This window comes from Balaenoptera borealis, assembly GCF_965194805.1.
Source record: "Balaenoptera borealis genome assembly, chromosome: 8".
Taxonomy (NCBI): Eukaryota; Metazoa; Chordata; class Mammalia; order Artiodactyla; family Balaenopteridae; genus Balaenoptera; species Balaenoptera borealis.
This window is the reverse complement of record NC_138865.1, coordinates 7,943,341-7,957,297: the sequence shown is the minus strand read 5'-3', so window position 1 is coordinate 7,957,297 and position 13,957 is coordinate 7,943,341. Positions and strand designations below refer to the sequence as shown.

The 13,957-nt window shown below is 57.5% G+C and overlaps 1 protein-coding gene across 1 annotated transcript in view; it reads right to left on the bottom strand.

Moving 5' to 3' along the window:
* FAM167A (family with sequence similarity 167 member A) overlaps positions 1-12,146 on the bottom strand; it is a 35,365-nt gene extending 23,219 nt beyond the window's left edge. Inside the window, exons 1-2 of the mRNA XM_082403604.1 lie at positions 11,578-12,146; positions 5,688-5,787 (exon numbers count right to left, since the gene is read on the bottom strand). The gene's annotated coding sequence lies outside the window, so the exon portion shown is untranslated. The remainder of the gene's footprint in view (positions 1-5,687; positions 5,788-11,577) is intronic.
* Positions 12,147-13,957: the final 1,811 nt, after the last annotated feature.

Here is a 13,957-nt window from a genome sequence, read left to right as displayed (position 1 = left end):
AGGAGACTTGAGGCACAGAGAGGCTGAGTAGCTTGCCCGGGGTCACAGAACTAAGTGCGAAGGTGGGATTCGAAACCCTGCAGTCCGGCTCCGGGCTGGCTCATAACGCTGGGCTCAGCGGCCCTCCCAGGCCACAGCATTTCTACCAGGAACTTTCTCCATGGTCTCCTCTGTCGGACTCTGAGCTTCAAGAGGGCGAGGACCAGGCTCTGCACCCTGGAACCCCCAGCCCTTAGGGGCCAAGCTGCTCTCTTTAAATGTTTGTGAGTGAACAAGCAAAGAGCACAGATGCCTCACACCCCGCATCTGGATGGGCTCAGCGAAGCAGAGGGGATCTGGGCTTCCCCACCTGTCCTCACGAGACCTGCCCTGACCTCGGGCGCCTGGACACAGGCTGTCAGGCCCTAGGAGACCCTGCATCAGGTGGCAGGACTGGGAGCTGGCACACGGAGAGGGACAGCTCGGCCACCTCCTCCAGGTCCAGCATCGTGAGGTGAGGTGACTTCTGCCCAGTGTCTCCTCCCTCCCCTGGAAAGAGCATTTCTGTTTCCTGTGAGGAAGTCACAGCTCTCACCTCAGGGTGGCCACATGACTCAAACTGGCCCATCAGAGCCCCCCTGGGTGGCTGTGTCAGAACCACCCAGAAGCCGGCCGTGGCCCCGCTGCTCACCGCAGGGAGAGGGTCCGCCTAGCAAACGAAGCCAAGCAGATGAGATAGCTTGAGGCCCTCAGCTGGGCCCTGTGGGAAGCAGTTCCACCTGACCTTGATTATAGAGCCTTTATATATCCTCCTACTTTGAACCGGGTTCCTGACATTTGGAACCAACATAAGCGTGTGTTGGACAAAGAACATAAAATGACACAGTGGATACTTGTTGACAGTGGAGCATGAGACTTGAGCTTGGCCGATCAGATGCTCAGGCCCAGGATTCTGAGTCTGGGGCATGTGAGGCCAGGATGGAGGGACGTTGAGCCTTGGAGGAAGATGTCAAGTGCAGGGGACGTGGCATCATCTTAGGCAAACCATCCTTACTGAAGGACTGTGGGAGGGTAATATTGTAATATAGTGAGAAATATGTATTTGGTCTCCATCCCTGGTTCCTGACACAGAGCTCCTAAAACTCTTGTAATTTTCTACATGATGAAAGCAATAAGAGTATTTTTTGTTAGAGTATCTCAGTTTTCTTCCCACTTCTTGAAACAGCTCCAGGGCATTCAGGTGGAAAGAGTGTCGTCTGTTATTAATAAGAGGCCCCCTTCTACTACACCTGAGTTTATGTTAATGAGGTGACTGTTGGAAACCACTCAGGATGGGGGCTGGTTGCCAGGGGAACCAACCCGTGATGAGAGGGTTGGAACTTCCAGCCCCATCCCTGACCTCTGGGGAGGAGAGAGGGGCCGGAGGTTGACCTAATCGCCAACCACCAATGAGGTTGGTGAGCACGCGGAGGTGCTGGGGGGATGGCACGCCTGGAGGGGGCACGGGAGCTCTGCACCCCTCCCCCTATGGACCTCTTCATGTGGATGGTAAATACAAGTACTAAATGCTTCCCTGAGTTTTGTGGGCTATTTAACAGATGACTGAATCTGAGGAAGGGGTTGTGGGCAATTCCTGGTTTACAGCCAGTTGGTCAGAAGTTCAGGTGACAACCTGGGACTTGCAATTGGTGTGTGAAGTGGGGGACAGTCTTGTGGGACTGAGCCCTTAACTTGTGGGATCTGACGCTACCTTTACGTGGATAGTGTCAAAATTGAGTTAAATCGTAGAACACCCAGTTGGTGTCTGCAGAGAACTGGAGGATCGTTTGGGGTGGGAAACTCACACATCTGGTGTCAGAAGTGTTCCGGGCGGGGGTGTTTGTGTGAATAAAAACCTAGTGCCCCGATGAGTGGGTCTCAGACAGATCACTACGGGCCCTCTCGCCTCTCGGTTTTCTGAGCTGCCCCAATTCTGCCTGTTTTCTCTCTTGGGTCTCTACCTCCTGCCAATTCTGTGTACACCTTACGATAACACTGCTTTCTGTTGCTTATAGCCAAGAGCGCTGACTGAAATGAGGGGGAACATACAGTTCATTTGGGGAGGCAAAGCATATGACGTGAGAGCTGAGCAGTGTCATAAAACAACCTGAATACCAAAAGAGGCTCCGTCCCCCCATCTCCACGTGTCCCTTAGAGGGTGCCACCTCCAATTGAGAACCAGAGAGCGGATGACCATTGTGGACTCAAAGAAGCTTTTACTAAGAGTCCATCTACATTCATAGTTGATATGTTTCTTGTCTTTTTTTAAAAAAAATATTTATTTATTTATTTTTGGCTGCGTCAGGTCTTAATTGCAGCACGCGTGATCTTCGTTGCGGCGCGTGGGCTTCTCTCTAGTTGTGGCATGGGGGTTTTCTCTCTCTAGTTGTGGCGCGTGGGCTTAGTTGCCCCACGGCAGGTGGGATCTTAGTTCCCCAACCAGGGATGGAACTCGCGTCCCCTGCATTGGAAGGCGGATTCTTTACCACTGGACCACCGGGGAAGTCCCTGATATGTTTCTTAAATTACGATCTACTACAGGCAACGCTTGATGAGGCTGTAGTAACAGTTTTCCACAGGGATAAATTGACACGTGTGCCGCTCCTTCCAGCAGAAGTGCCACCCGTGGGTCCTCGTGCATAAGCTGACTCGCCCTGGGTTTAGGCTTGGTGATACACGCAGCGCAGACTGCTTTGCACACGCGTGTGAGGCCCGGCTCACTGTGCGGCCCGGCTCACTGTGCACCCCGGCCCTGGCCCCCAGCAGCAGAGCAGTGGGTAACACACAGGGGGCGCGGGCGGGGTTGGTAAAGGCAGGAACGGACCCTTAGGACACCCCACCCCTGCCAGACCTGCCTTGCTGAGGAAATTCAGATCCCGGGAGGGCCTCAGCCACAGCGTAGCCGACTCTTCACTGCAGAAATGTCCCCGCAGGACACAGAGCCAGCAGCGGGGCCCACTCCCCGGGGCAGGGGGTGTGAGGGCAGGGCCGCTGGCTCTGTGTCCGCTGCCGCGCTTGCTGCTGCCCCAGCTCATCTGCCTTCTACCTCTGTGGGCCTCAGGCCCCCGGCTGATGAGCCCGACCCATCAGTCCCCCAAAGAGAGCCGCCCTGTGGGTGCGTTACATGTGTCACCAGGCCTCAAACGCTCACTGGAGGGACTCGGGCCCAGGGCTCGGGGGCCGCCCAGCGTCTTGAGAGCAGGGGCTGCAGGAAGGGAGGGACGGTACCCACGGTGGCCTCAGCCGGGCCAGGCCCGCCTGCCAGCTCTCGGCAGGGCCACGCATCCCCACCTTCTACCCACAGGCCGTGACCTGAGAGTGGCTCAGGGGCTGCCAGGGCTGAGGACAAAGGGGACCCCTGCTTCCCGGGCTGCGGGTCTGTCCTCTGGGACCGGAGCCCCTCTCCGGTGGGAGCTCTGAGACTTGGGGAGTCACCTCGCCTCGCCTGTCTGGGTCTCCGCCGGCCCCTCTTTCGAAATGAGGTGTTGCAGCGTCCACCCTGCAGCTCCCGCCGGGCTGAGGACAGAGCGGGGAAAAGGGCTCCAGCGTCTGCACTGCGTCTTACAAGCTTTCAGGGTGGCTCAGGCCACGGCGCACACCCGAGCCTTTTGCTTTCCTTTTCTAAAGCAGCGAGTCCCTCTTCGTTCCAGGTGGGTGACAGGTCAGTAGGTCTGGGACAAGGAGGTGGAGCTGGGACGAGGCAGGCTTTTTTAGGTTTAATCATAAAACCCCGATGTTTATCTTAAACTGAGCGCGCAGGGCTGGGCCTCAGGACTGACCTCCGGTGGCCGATGGAGGCTGTGAAATCCCATCTGTGTTCTGTAGACTCACGGGAGCCCTAACGACCGGGGTTGAGAGGCTGGGGGACACAGCCCTGCGGCCCACGGTCACCAGGGCGCTTCCAGGAGCTGCCAGAGAACGTGTTTTCTCGCCTCCTCTGAGGTTGCCATGGTGACCGAAGCAGGAGGGGACACCCGCTGGTCTGGCCCTTCACAGATCATCTTTCCCAGCTTATCTTTATTCCAGGTCTTGGTCAGAGCTGGTGTTGGGAGTGCCAGAGATGGGGGTGGGGGGGGGGGAAGGCATGGTGCAGAGACAGGACCCTGGGTACAAACTGTGTGTGCATGGCGGGGGCAAACTGAGCTGGGTTGGGGGGTGTGTGTGTGGGGTGTGTGTGGGGGGGGGCTTTATTGTTGCGTGTGTGCTCTGGGATGCTAGAGAGGGAAGTGGAGTGGTACCTGGGTTCCTCCCATGCACCGGTGATGCACCCCTCAGGGGAGGGCACGCCCGCAGGGGCTGCGAGCTGCCACCACGAGAGCCCTCCGCTTTCCACTTCCTGGAAGCCACCCGTTTGCCACCTGGATCATTCCTCCTGCCACAAACCACTGTGAGACTCCAGCCATTTCCTCTAAGAGCCTGAGGCTGTGCTCCCGCCCTCATGCCTTGCTCCATCAACTGGCTTCTCCCTGATCTCACGCAGCCGTTCACACATCACCTCCACAGAGACCAGCTCTGACCAGCCCACTGAGATGTCCCTGCTTCCTTTTTCTTCATAGCTCTCCTCACTCACAGAACTAGGATGTTACACGTTGAATGTAAGTCCCCTGAGGGCAGTGACTTTCTCTTGTTCACTGCTGTGATCCTAGCACTCAGAACAGTGCCTGGCACATAGTAGGTGCTCAGTAAACTTGTTGGATGAATGAATGAGTGATTGGATGAATGAAAGAAGGAGGACTTTCTGGGCAGTCGGTTTTATCCCTTTGTCCATCACAGGCCCTTCGGGGAACTCCCTTCTCACTGGGTCTACAGCTCTGCTTTGAAGCTCATCTGAGGGCTGGCCAAACCCCTCCAGGATACCCCACCTTCCAGGCCATTCTCTGACTGCTTCCAGCATTGGCCTCTGTCACGCACACGGCACCGTGGTCTGTATGACCTTGAACCGTGGGAGTGTCTGGCTCCCTGACCACTGTCTAGCTCCTCGATGGGAAGCGCATTCCTTTCTCTTTTGTGTCCTGAGCACAGGGCTCTGCAAACAGCAGACGTTCAATAAATGCTGAGGATGGCGGTGCTGTGAGCTAGTGAACAAATTCACACCTCCAGATGGTTTCCTGCCCAGTAGAAGACCTCCTGCAGCTTCAAGGTCAGAATGTTTCTAGAGAGTCTGAGTGGGGGGACGGGGTGGTTTGGGAGACTGGTCGCAACTTGATGTTTTAGCCTTTCCCCGTAGCCTCAGGTTTGCATTTGATGAGTCTCTGAGCCTAGTTCAAACACCACCTCATTCTACAGCCCTCTATACCGGGGGTGAGAGGCCCGGGGGGCTGCGATTCTCACTCCCCCAACTGCCTGCTCCAGGAGTCCCAGCACTGCTGCTAGGGAAGGGGAATGGGGCCACCGTTTTGGACAGGCCCAACCCGGGTGGGAAACAGGAGTCCCTGACTGGGGCGTCAGCTCCAGGGACCCCATGCCCACCCCCAGCGCAGTGACTGCGGCCACTCACTTCCCCTCAGGGCTCTTTTTCTCCCCTGTGAAATGCATGGTTTGGGTGGAACGGCCTTGACACTTCCTTCCTCCCCAATAAGCACAGAGCCTAGACCACAGCACCCGTTGGGGTTGTCACCTCGTCATGAAATCGCACCCACAGGGGGCAGGGGGCACAGGAACCCACTCACCAGCGTTCTCTCAGGTGTTCCTCTCAGTGAAGTTTGGTTTGCAACGTCCTGTGCTAATGGCCACAACTCAGCTTATCACTCAGAGCTCCCGCGTCCACACCTGGAATCACAGGAGCAATCACAAACATTAGGAAATCACACTGCAGTTTACAAACGTTTTCCCCACTTTCGATGGCCTGGGCTGGAGCGGCTTTCCTGAGAGTTAGACCTCAGAGAAATCACAAACCAGAGACGTTGCAAGGCTTGCCTGGGGTCACACAGCTCTGTTCGGGGAGCTGGCTGGGCTTAGACCCGCGTCTTCGCACTCCAAGTGCAGCTTCCATTGTCTAGAAACCTTGCTCTGTCTCTCTGGGACCTCGTGAGACAAGAGTCTATAAAAATACTTGTTAAGGCCTCTGCACAAAGTGCTCGGTCCACGTTGAATAATTGATGGGCCCTGCTCCCTGCCGCAGAGAACTGCGCGCGGGCCTCCTGCCGCGAGGCTGGGGATGGGGAGAACTTCCCTATCGTTTTCGCCCAGTGAAAGAGGTGGCTGAGAAAACCGCCAAGAAAGAGTTGTGCGTCCCTGTGGGTCGGGAAGAGGCCCTGGCTCCCAGGAGCCACAGATCTAATTTACTGCCTCGCTGAAAGGAGCGGGGGGCCTGCCGGGTCACCCGGCGTCGCCGCCGTGTCCCTCCCAAGGCCGCGAGGCCCTGGGAAAGGGCTGCTCCACCCCGACAGGCCGGGAGAAAGGTGCCTGAGAATCGGAGGGTCCCACGGGGGGAGTGGGGGGATGAGCCATGGGAAATGCAGAGTCCGAGGCAGAGATTCTCCTCCGTGAGAACCCTGACAAGGCAGATGCTCAGGATGGGTGAGGCAGCCTGTCGCCGCCGCCCGGCCAACTGCTGCATGTGGCCGCAGGACTCTTCTGGCCAAAGGCCATGGCAACGGGGATTAGGGCGGAGAAAGCAGACACAGAGTGGCCTTTAAAGCAATTTGCAGAGATCAAAGCAGAAGGCAGTTCGGGCGGGTGCTCTGGCTCTAAGAACTGGGAACGTTTCACAGCTGAGCGAAACTCAGGCACCATTTCACAGCTAAAGACGCTGGGGCTATACATCCTCCCCCGTGGGGTACGTCCGCCCCACCAAAGTGCCTCCTAATTGGCATTTGTCTCGGCCCCCATCCAAGGCAGAGTTAGGACTGTCCGAGTCCACAGAATAACGGGCTCCAACTTCGAATATGCAGAAGCAACCAGCTCCGGCTCAAATGGGAGACTGTTGGGACGATTGGCTTTCTGTTTTACTCTGCATCGAAAGTTCCAGAGCCCAATGGTTTGGCAAGGACTTACTAAGAAGTTTCACTCACTTATGTAGGTCACCTCACCTGCATAGTCTGTTTGGGCGTGCTGACCTCTCAGGGGGTTGGAGGGCCCTCAGAGTTGCCCTGTGTTTGGGCAGGGCCCGTCGTAAGGATGTGGGAGAGAGGGGCCATTCCAGCTCTGTCTGCAGCTCGTCCAAAGTGCAGCCCTGCACCCCCTCTGGGGCCCAAGGAGAACAGAAAGTAGGGTGTGTGCCCCCGCTCCCTTCTCAGGTCAGTTGAGCTGAACGTAGCTGGGCTGCTGAGCTGCCTGGGTTCACACTTCACAGAGGGCAGGAATCGGGAGCCGGAGAAAGAGATGGAGCAGGTTAGGGATGGGGCAGGGATGGGTATTGGTGGACGTGGGTTGATAGCCCAGCCCAGCGACTTACTAATTCTATGACCTTGGGATCATAGTGGAATCAACTGCAAAGCCTTGGAAGGATCCGATGAGATAGAGTGTATGTGAATTCTTAGTTAGGCCTCTAACAGGACGGTCACCTCCTGCCCATGACAGCCCTTGGCTGGACCTCTCCTTGGCTGCAGAACCACTAAAGTTAGCCCACACGTTTCTGTGCACTCCAGAATGCGCAGGACATCACTCTGTTGTCTGTCCAGGACTCTGGGCTGCACGAGTGGTCTTTTCTCGTCGGCAGCTCTGATCAGACACTGCACTCCTTGAGGACAGGGCCATTGTCTTCCTTCCTTGGTGGGATGTCAATGATTGATCTTAAAACCCTTCACAGACATGAGATGTTCTGTGTGGTATCAGCGGGCCAGCTGCAGCCAGCCGCATTCAACGAGGGACACCCCAACCCCGGCTGGCACTGGCAGCCTGGTGTACGGTCCCCTCTGCAGAGGGGGCTCTGGGAAGCGCTTGGCTGTCTTTCTTACCGCTCAGCACCAGACATTTGAGAACGGGCAGAGTAAACGTTAGAAGCGCATTCTCCTAGGTGAAAACAGAGGTATTCAAGATATGCGGGCCAAACGAATTTTGAGACACTCTTGACTCTTGAAGGAGCAGAGTGAAAGCATCTGGTGAGACCTCGGGGGGAGATATGGTCGGGGCTCCTAGAGAGACAGATGGCTATGACTTCACTGAGCCCGCAGAACAGGCCTTGTGAACTCTGCTGGACCCGTTGGCAAATAAACAGTGTTCAAAAAATGTCTAGGTGTGTGGCAGAATTCAGTCTGAGGCTTATTTCCATCCGGCCTGATAGGGAGGTTTGCTCTCACCTTCCTCAAAGTTGTCAGTGGCTGCCATCAAACAAGTAAACAAACAACAACACAACAGAACCTAACAGTTTGGACCAAACTAGTAGGACAGTGTACAGTAAGGCGGCGTCCCCTGGGTGAGGCACATGGAAATGCTCACAGGATGAGGGAGATAGTGTCACTTTAACTTGATGATGGACAGGGGCAACCAGGGCCTGAAGTGGCCTCCCACTCAAGGATCCTGATCTAGAACCTTCCTGCACACTCATCACCCTGGACCACCCCAGCTGGCCTGCTGCGGCTGAAGTGCCCGGCTCACACTCAGGCCCTGCTGGCTTCCTGGAATGAGGAAACACAGCTCAGCCTTCAGTGGGCCCTGAGCTGTGGCCTCTGTGGAGGTCACCGTCTGGGCCCATTATGTACCTGGAAATCGGCTCTGGGCTGGGCCTTCCAGGTCCCAAGGGACGAGCCCTATGACAAAGTCTCTGGGAACCCACGACCAGCTCCCACATGTGGATCAGGATACCCGAGGGGAATTTCTGGCCATACTGGAGAGATGGCCTTGAAGAAGCGGGAGCTCAGTCTGTGCCCCGGGAGAAGCTGAACCCCACCCCTCCCCAGGGCTCTGCCAAGGCTGCTGGACAGGGGCTAGGAGTGAAGCGGCCCCTGACGCTGGGGAGCTCGCTGCCCCCCACCTTCCTGGAGGGGTGTGCCCGCAGGGAGGCCAGCTGCTGTGCTCTGCGTTCCCCTCCTTAAGGAGCTTTTCATGGGCGAGCATAGCTGGGGGGGCCGGGGGGGGACCGTCGGGTAGCATTCAGGAGGAAAGGAGCGGGGAGTGGGGCAGTGCACACTTGTAACTTCTCCTCTCCATTTCTCTGTCCTCTTCTCTCCTTCCGCTCCCACACCTCTCCAGAGACAAGCGTGGAGGGGCTGGGGGGCAGAGTGGGGAAGCACCGGGCTTTCACGCACCAGGGCAGCTGTCCTAGCCACGTAGAAGCTGACATTTGCAGTCTTCCTAACTCTTGTCGGCAACTCGACCCCCTGTGGCGGCTCAAACTCTACAGGCTGATGGCAAAGCTCCTTCTACACCCCTTGCCCACCTCCAGATCCTTCCGGGTCCGCATGCCCACTGCCCTCCGTTTAGCCCATGCTCGCCTCTTCGAGGTCTTCTTCAGAATTTGCCTTTCCTTCCTTTCTCCTCGCCCCAGTCCAAATCCCAGGGTACGTGCGCCTATTAAGAGCCATCCTGGTTAATCCTAGAGGGTCTCCAATTCGTGAGTGAGAACTCTGTCCCCCTAGTCTACAAGCCAGGGAGCAAGCTGCTCCGATTATCATTCATCTTCCACCTTTGCAAATAGCTCTATGCCCCAGGCAGGCAAAGAGCGATTGCCGGGGAGAGCGCAGCTCCCAGAGGGTTCTGGGAATTCCAGACGCTCCTGTGGGGCTGAGGGAGTTGTCCATGGGCAAAATTCACCTGAAGAAAGCCGCCTGCGTGTGTGGGTGAGGAGCCCAACAAGCAGTTTCGTCCTCGCTGGCCTGGGGCTCAGTGGGTGTCTCTCAGCAATAGTTAGGCGCTCCCTTAATTTACTTCCCTGCCAGAGTCCATATTGGAAGGAGACCAAGCGGGTAGACACGGAGGTGGGACTGTTAATTTAGTGGAAATCCATGCATGTAATTGGGAGGACAAGACAGGAGCGAGTGCATGAGAAGTTGGGGGTCTTCAAGGAGGAAAAGGGGGGTGAGGGAGGACCCTTCTCTCTCTCGGCTTCAGGGGAGCAGGACTGAAGCCAGCCAGGTCGAAGGCAGAGCCTGGCTGCTTTCCTGGCTCTGAAGGGCCCTCGAGGTGCCAGGGATGTCCCCAGGTCACAGGACAAGCCCCGTCCCCCAGCTGTCTTTTGGTCTGGGTCTGACTGGTTTCTTCCCCCTCTCTGGCCTCTCTGCTCAGATGTCCAAAAGCAGCCTTCCTTTGAGAGCACTGCCTTAGGAGTCAGCACGTTGGCTGAATCTCTCTGCTCTTTTCACCAGCCCCATGAGCTGCACCAAGTTACTGAATCTCTCGGAGACCCATTGGCAAAATGGGGGTATAATGTTCCCTCAAAGGGTGATTGTGGGAATCAAATGACCGCCGGGTGTGAAGGGTTCTCAAGCAGTGCCTGACTGGCAAGTGCACTCAGGAAAGAAGAGCCCTCATCGTCATGCACTCTGAGAACAGCTTGCGGCTGCTTTGCCAGGCCCCTTAAAACTCCGCTAGCAGAAGCTCCCACCCTGCAGACGCGGTCAGGCCACCTCTGCTCTCCCTGGACTTTGCCCAGCTCTCCACTCTCCATCCCGCCTGGTGGGCGGCAGGACTGTCTCTGGGGCATTGGAAAGGAAGCTGCTTTAGAGCCACGCCTCCCTCGGGCACTTTGGGGATTGCCCTGTTGGTGGGATCTGGGCTCATTCCACCAGGGATTCACCAGGAACCGCTGGGAGCTGGTGGAAACTTAATCTGGGAGAACGCGCCTGTGGGTTTAAGACAGTGGCCGTGATCCACCGACCTGGAACCTACCCACCTTCCAGATCTTCTCCGGATTCTCCGGAGGGACAGGGAATGAAAAAAAGATACAAGCAATAAGGGATTTTTTAAAAAGCAGAACAGCCAATCCGACTTGGTGCACAGAGACACCTGCCCCCTGGCCTCGGGCCACAGACCTTCCCGCCTTCTCCCAGTGACCTGGGTGCCCAGCCGCAGGGCTGATCCTCTCATTCCCCGGGGCCCTTCTGGCTGTACAGTTCCCTCTGATCACACTGGCCTCAGCCTTTCAGAGCACCCTCGGGCCCAAGTGCCCTGGGTCACTTCTCCTGAGTTAGGGATTGCATCCTTGGGGCAGGAATAACCACATCGTTGAGCCTGAAGTAGGCAGAGGGGACCAGGTGGGCTTGGAGGTGACCAGCAGTCTGGGAGTAGACCCGGAGAGACTGAATGGGGCTCCTCCCTTTCAGACCTCAAACCTCACATCTCCACCCAGATCTTATCCCTGGAAGGGGCCAGCCAGGATATGGGAGATGGGAGTCCAGCCGAGCTGTTCCGCTCCCCCTGAGGGGAGCGAGCCCCCAGGAGCGGGTGAGGCAGGACCTCATCTCCTGCGGGCTGGTGGGGGGGGGGGGGGCGGTGTCCGCTCCAAGGCGCATTGGGGTCCGTGCTCCCCCAGCCCCGGACTGGGCTGCTCCCCGCCACTGCCAGCTCTGGGGACCTGCGGCGCCCCGAGTCCCCTCCCCTGGCAGTGCCACCGGCCACAGACACATCACCCCCGGTCCGGCCCCCAGACCTGGGATCGTCCCCGCCCTGCCGCAAACCCACCTTCCCGGGCGCTCCGAGGCCCAATCCAGGGGTGTCACCGAGGTCCCCGCCTCCTCCTTTCGACGCGGGCTCCCAGCTCGTCCGCAGCCCAAGGCCCCCGCTTCGAGGCTGAGCCGGCTTCTGCCTCCCTTTCTCTCTTGCTCCTGGGAATTCTCAGCACTATTCTTTTTTTTAAGGGATTTTTTTTTTTTTTTTTTTTTTTTTTTTGCGTTGCGTCAGGGCGGTTGCCTGGCGACGGCGGAGCTATTCCACCGAGAGCCTTTCAGTCGCGATCCCCTCCAGCCTCTCATTCAAGTCTCTCCGCCCGCGGCTCCGGGGACGGGGACGCGCCAGGCCAGAAGATGCGCTCCGGGTCCTAAAGCCCTTCCAGCGGCTCGTTCCCGGCCAGGACCCGAACGAGCGCAGCCGCCCTGCCGCAAGTAGAAACAAAGCACACGCGATGGCCAAACCCTAGACGAAACCAAACCCAAATAGACTTTAAAAAAACAAAAAACAAAACAAAACGAAAACACAGAAAGCCGAAACCAAGGCAGTTTTCCTCCAAACGTGGCCACGTGGCTTCGCCGCTGTCAGCAGTTTGCCTGCGTGGAGGGGGCAGGAGAACCCCCTTGCAGCGGTATCGGCAGGCTGAGAGCCTACACTCCACCCACCAGCGGCTTGAGTTCCAGCTGCCGGCAGCAACGCCCATACTGAGTGCCTAGCACGTGCCACAACACCGTCACAGCCACTCGGTGGGGCAGATGTGGGCACCCCCAGCTTACAGATGAGGAGACTGAGGCTCAGAGAGGAGAAGTAGAAACAGACATTCTTCCAGATCTGTCTCCCAGACCAGATGGGAGTAGCCCAGGGGGGCCTGCCCCAGACCGTGTGTTTCCCCCACTAACCACAGCTTGGCCTTTAGGATCAGTTCTGACGGCAGACAGGGGACCCCAGTTCAGATGGGGGTAGGGGAGGGAGGGGGTGAGGGGTGTTCTGCTTCCTCCTGGGACCTCTGTCCCCCAGGGCTGACTACTGGAAGTTTGCCTTACTCTTGCGGCAGCCTAGACATGGCCAAGTTCTTTTCCCAGACTCTTGGGGTTTGCAGGGTCCTTCAAAGTTATCTCATCTGCCATGCTCACAACAGCACTGGGGGTGCAGGGCAGGCGTCGTTATTTCCAGGGTAGGTGTACACACTGCAAAGTGACGTGACCCAAGGTGGCTGGCCTTGTTTTCTGTGGGACTCGGCCCCCACTGTGCCTGAGACCCTTGTGCTGCCCCCTGGTGCCCGTGTCCTTCACTGCAACTCCCCATCTGGGCCCTGTCCCACTTCCTTCCTTCCCTCTTCTCTAGGACGTCCGCTAAGGACTTTGTCTAAGGAGGCATCCCACTAATGGGAGCACCTCTTCATGGGAACGGGCTGGTGGTGCTAAACCAGCAAGTGTACTCGAACAGGGGTTTTCTGGAGAGTCACAGCGTTGACCCAACCTCTGGACTCTAGCTGCTAAATATGGATCCAATTCTTCCACTTCTTCCCATCCCCTGTGCCACTGCCCTGGCTCACGTGGGCTCGCCCCAGCTCCAGCACCAGCCCCTTGCTCACGGCCCTGCACCCGCTCTTGGCTCCCCACCTCTTCCCCTGAGCCAGCCCTTCCTCCATAGCCAGAGCAAACGCTGCAGCATGGAAAGCCCATCCTGGCTTCTCTCTGCTTACAGCCCCCCAACAACTCCCATCCCTTCCAGGATCAAAACCCAGCATGGCCACCGGGCCCGTGTGGTCTGGCTCTGCCTACCTCTTGGGCTTGGCCTAGCTTGACGCTCCGCCCTCCAGACCGATGCTCTTCCAGGTCCTTCTACACCTGCTCCTCCGGCACGGGGCAGGCCACACTTCTGCCTCCTGAGGGAAACTAGGTGATCCTCTCCTTCCTGGGCCAGTTGTCACTTTATCTTTATTTGTGAGGCTATTTGATTAGTATCTGTCTGCCTCCGAGGCTGTAGGCTTTGAGGGGCAGGAATCATGTCTGCAGGCAGAAGACGTGGTCCCACTCAGGAACTCGGCATCCTCCTGGGCTGGCTGTCCTTGGCCACACGACCCTGGCTGAATACTCAGCGTTTGCCCCGCTGCTCACCAGTGTATTCCGGCCCCAGCATGTGGCAGATGCTCCAGTGTCTCCTTAGTGGAGCCGTCCCACCCCATCTGGAAATGCTCTCTCCCGTCTTCACCCTCCCAGCCCCTCATTCGGCATGGAGCTCCTGCTTCTTGCGAGTACATTGTCTTCTGTCTTCACACAGACAGGCAGCCTGTCCAGGGCAGGCAGGGTCTCTGCCCCCTGCTTCCCATTCTGCCTGGTACATACAGACCTGGATGAGGACCAGGAGAGTCGGCAAGGCAGAGATGAGCAAG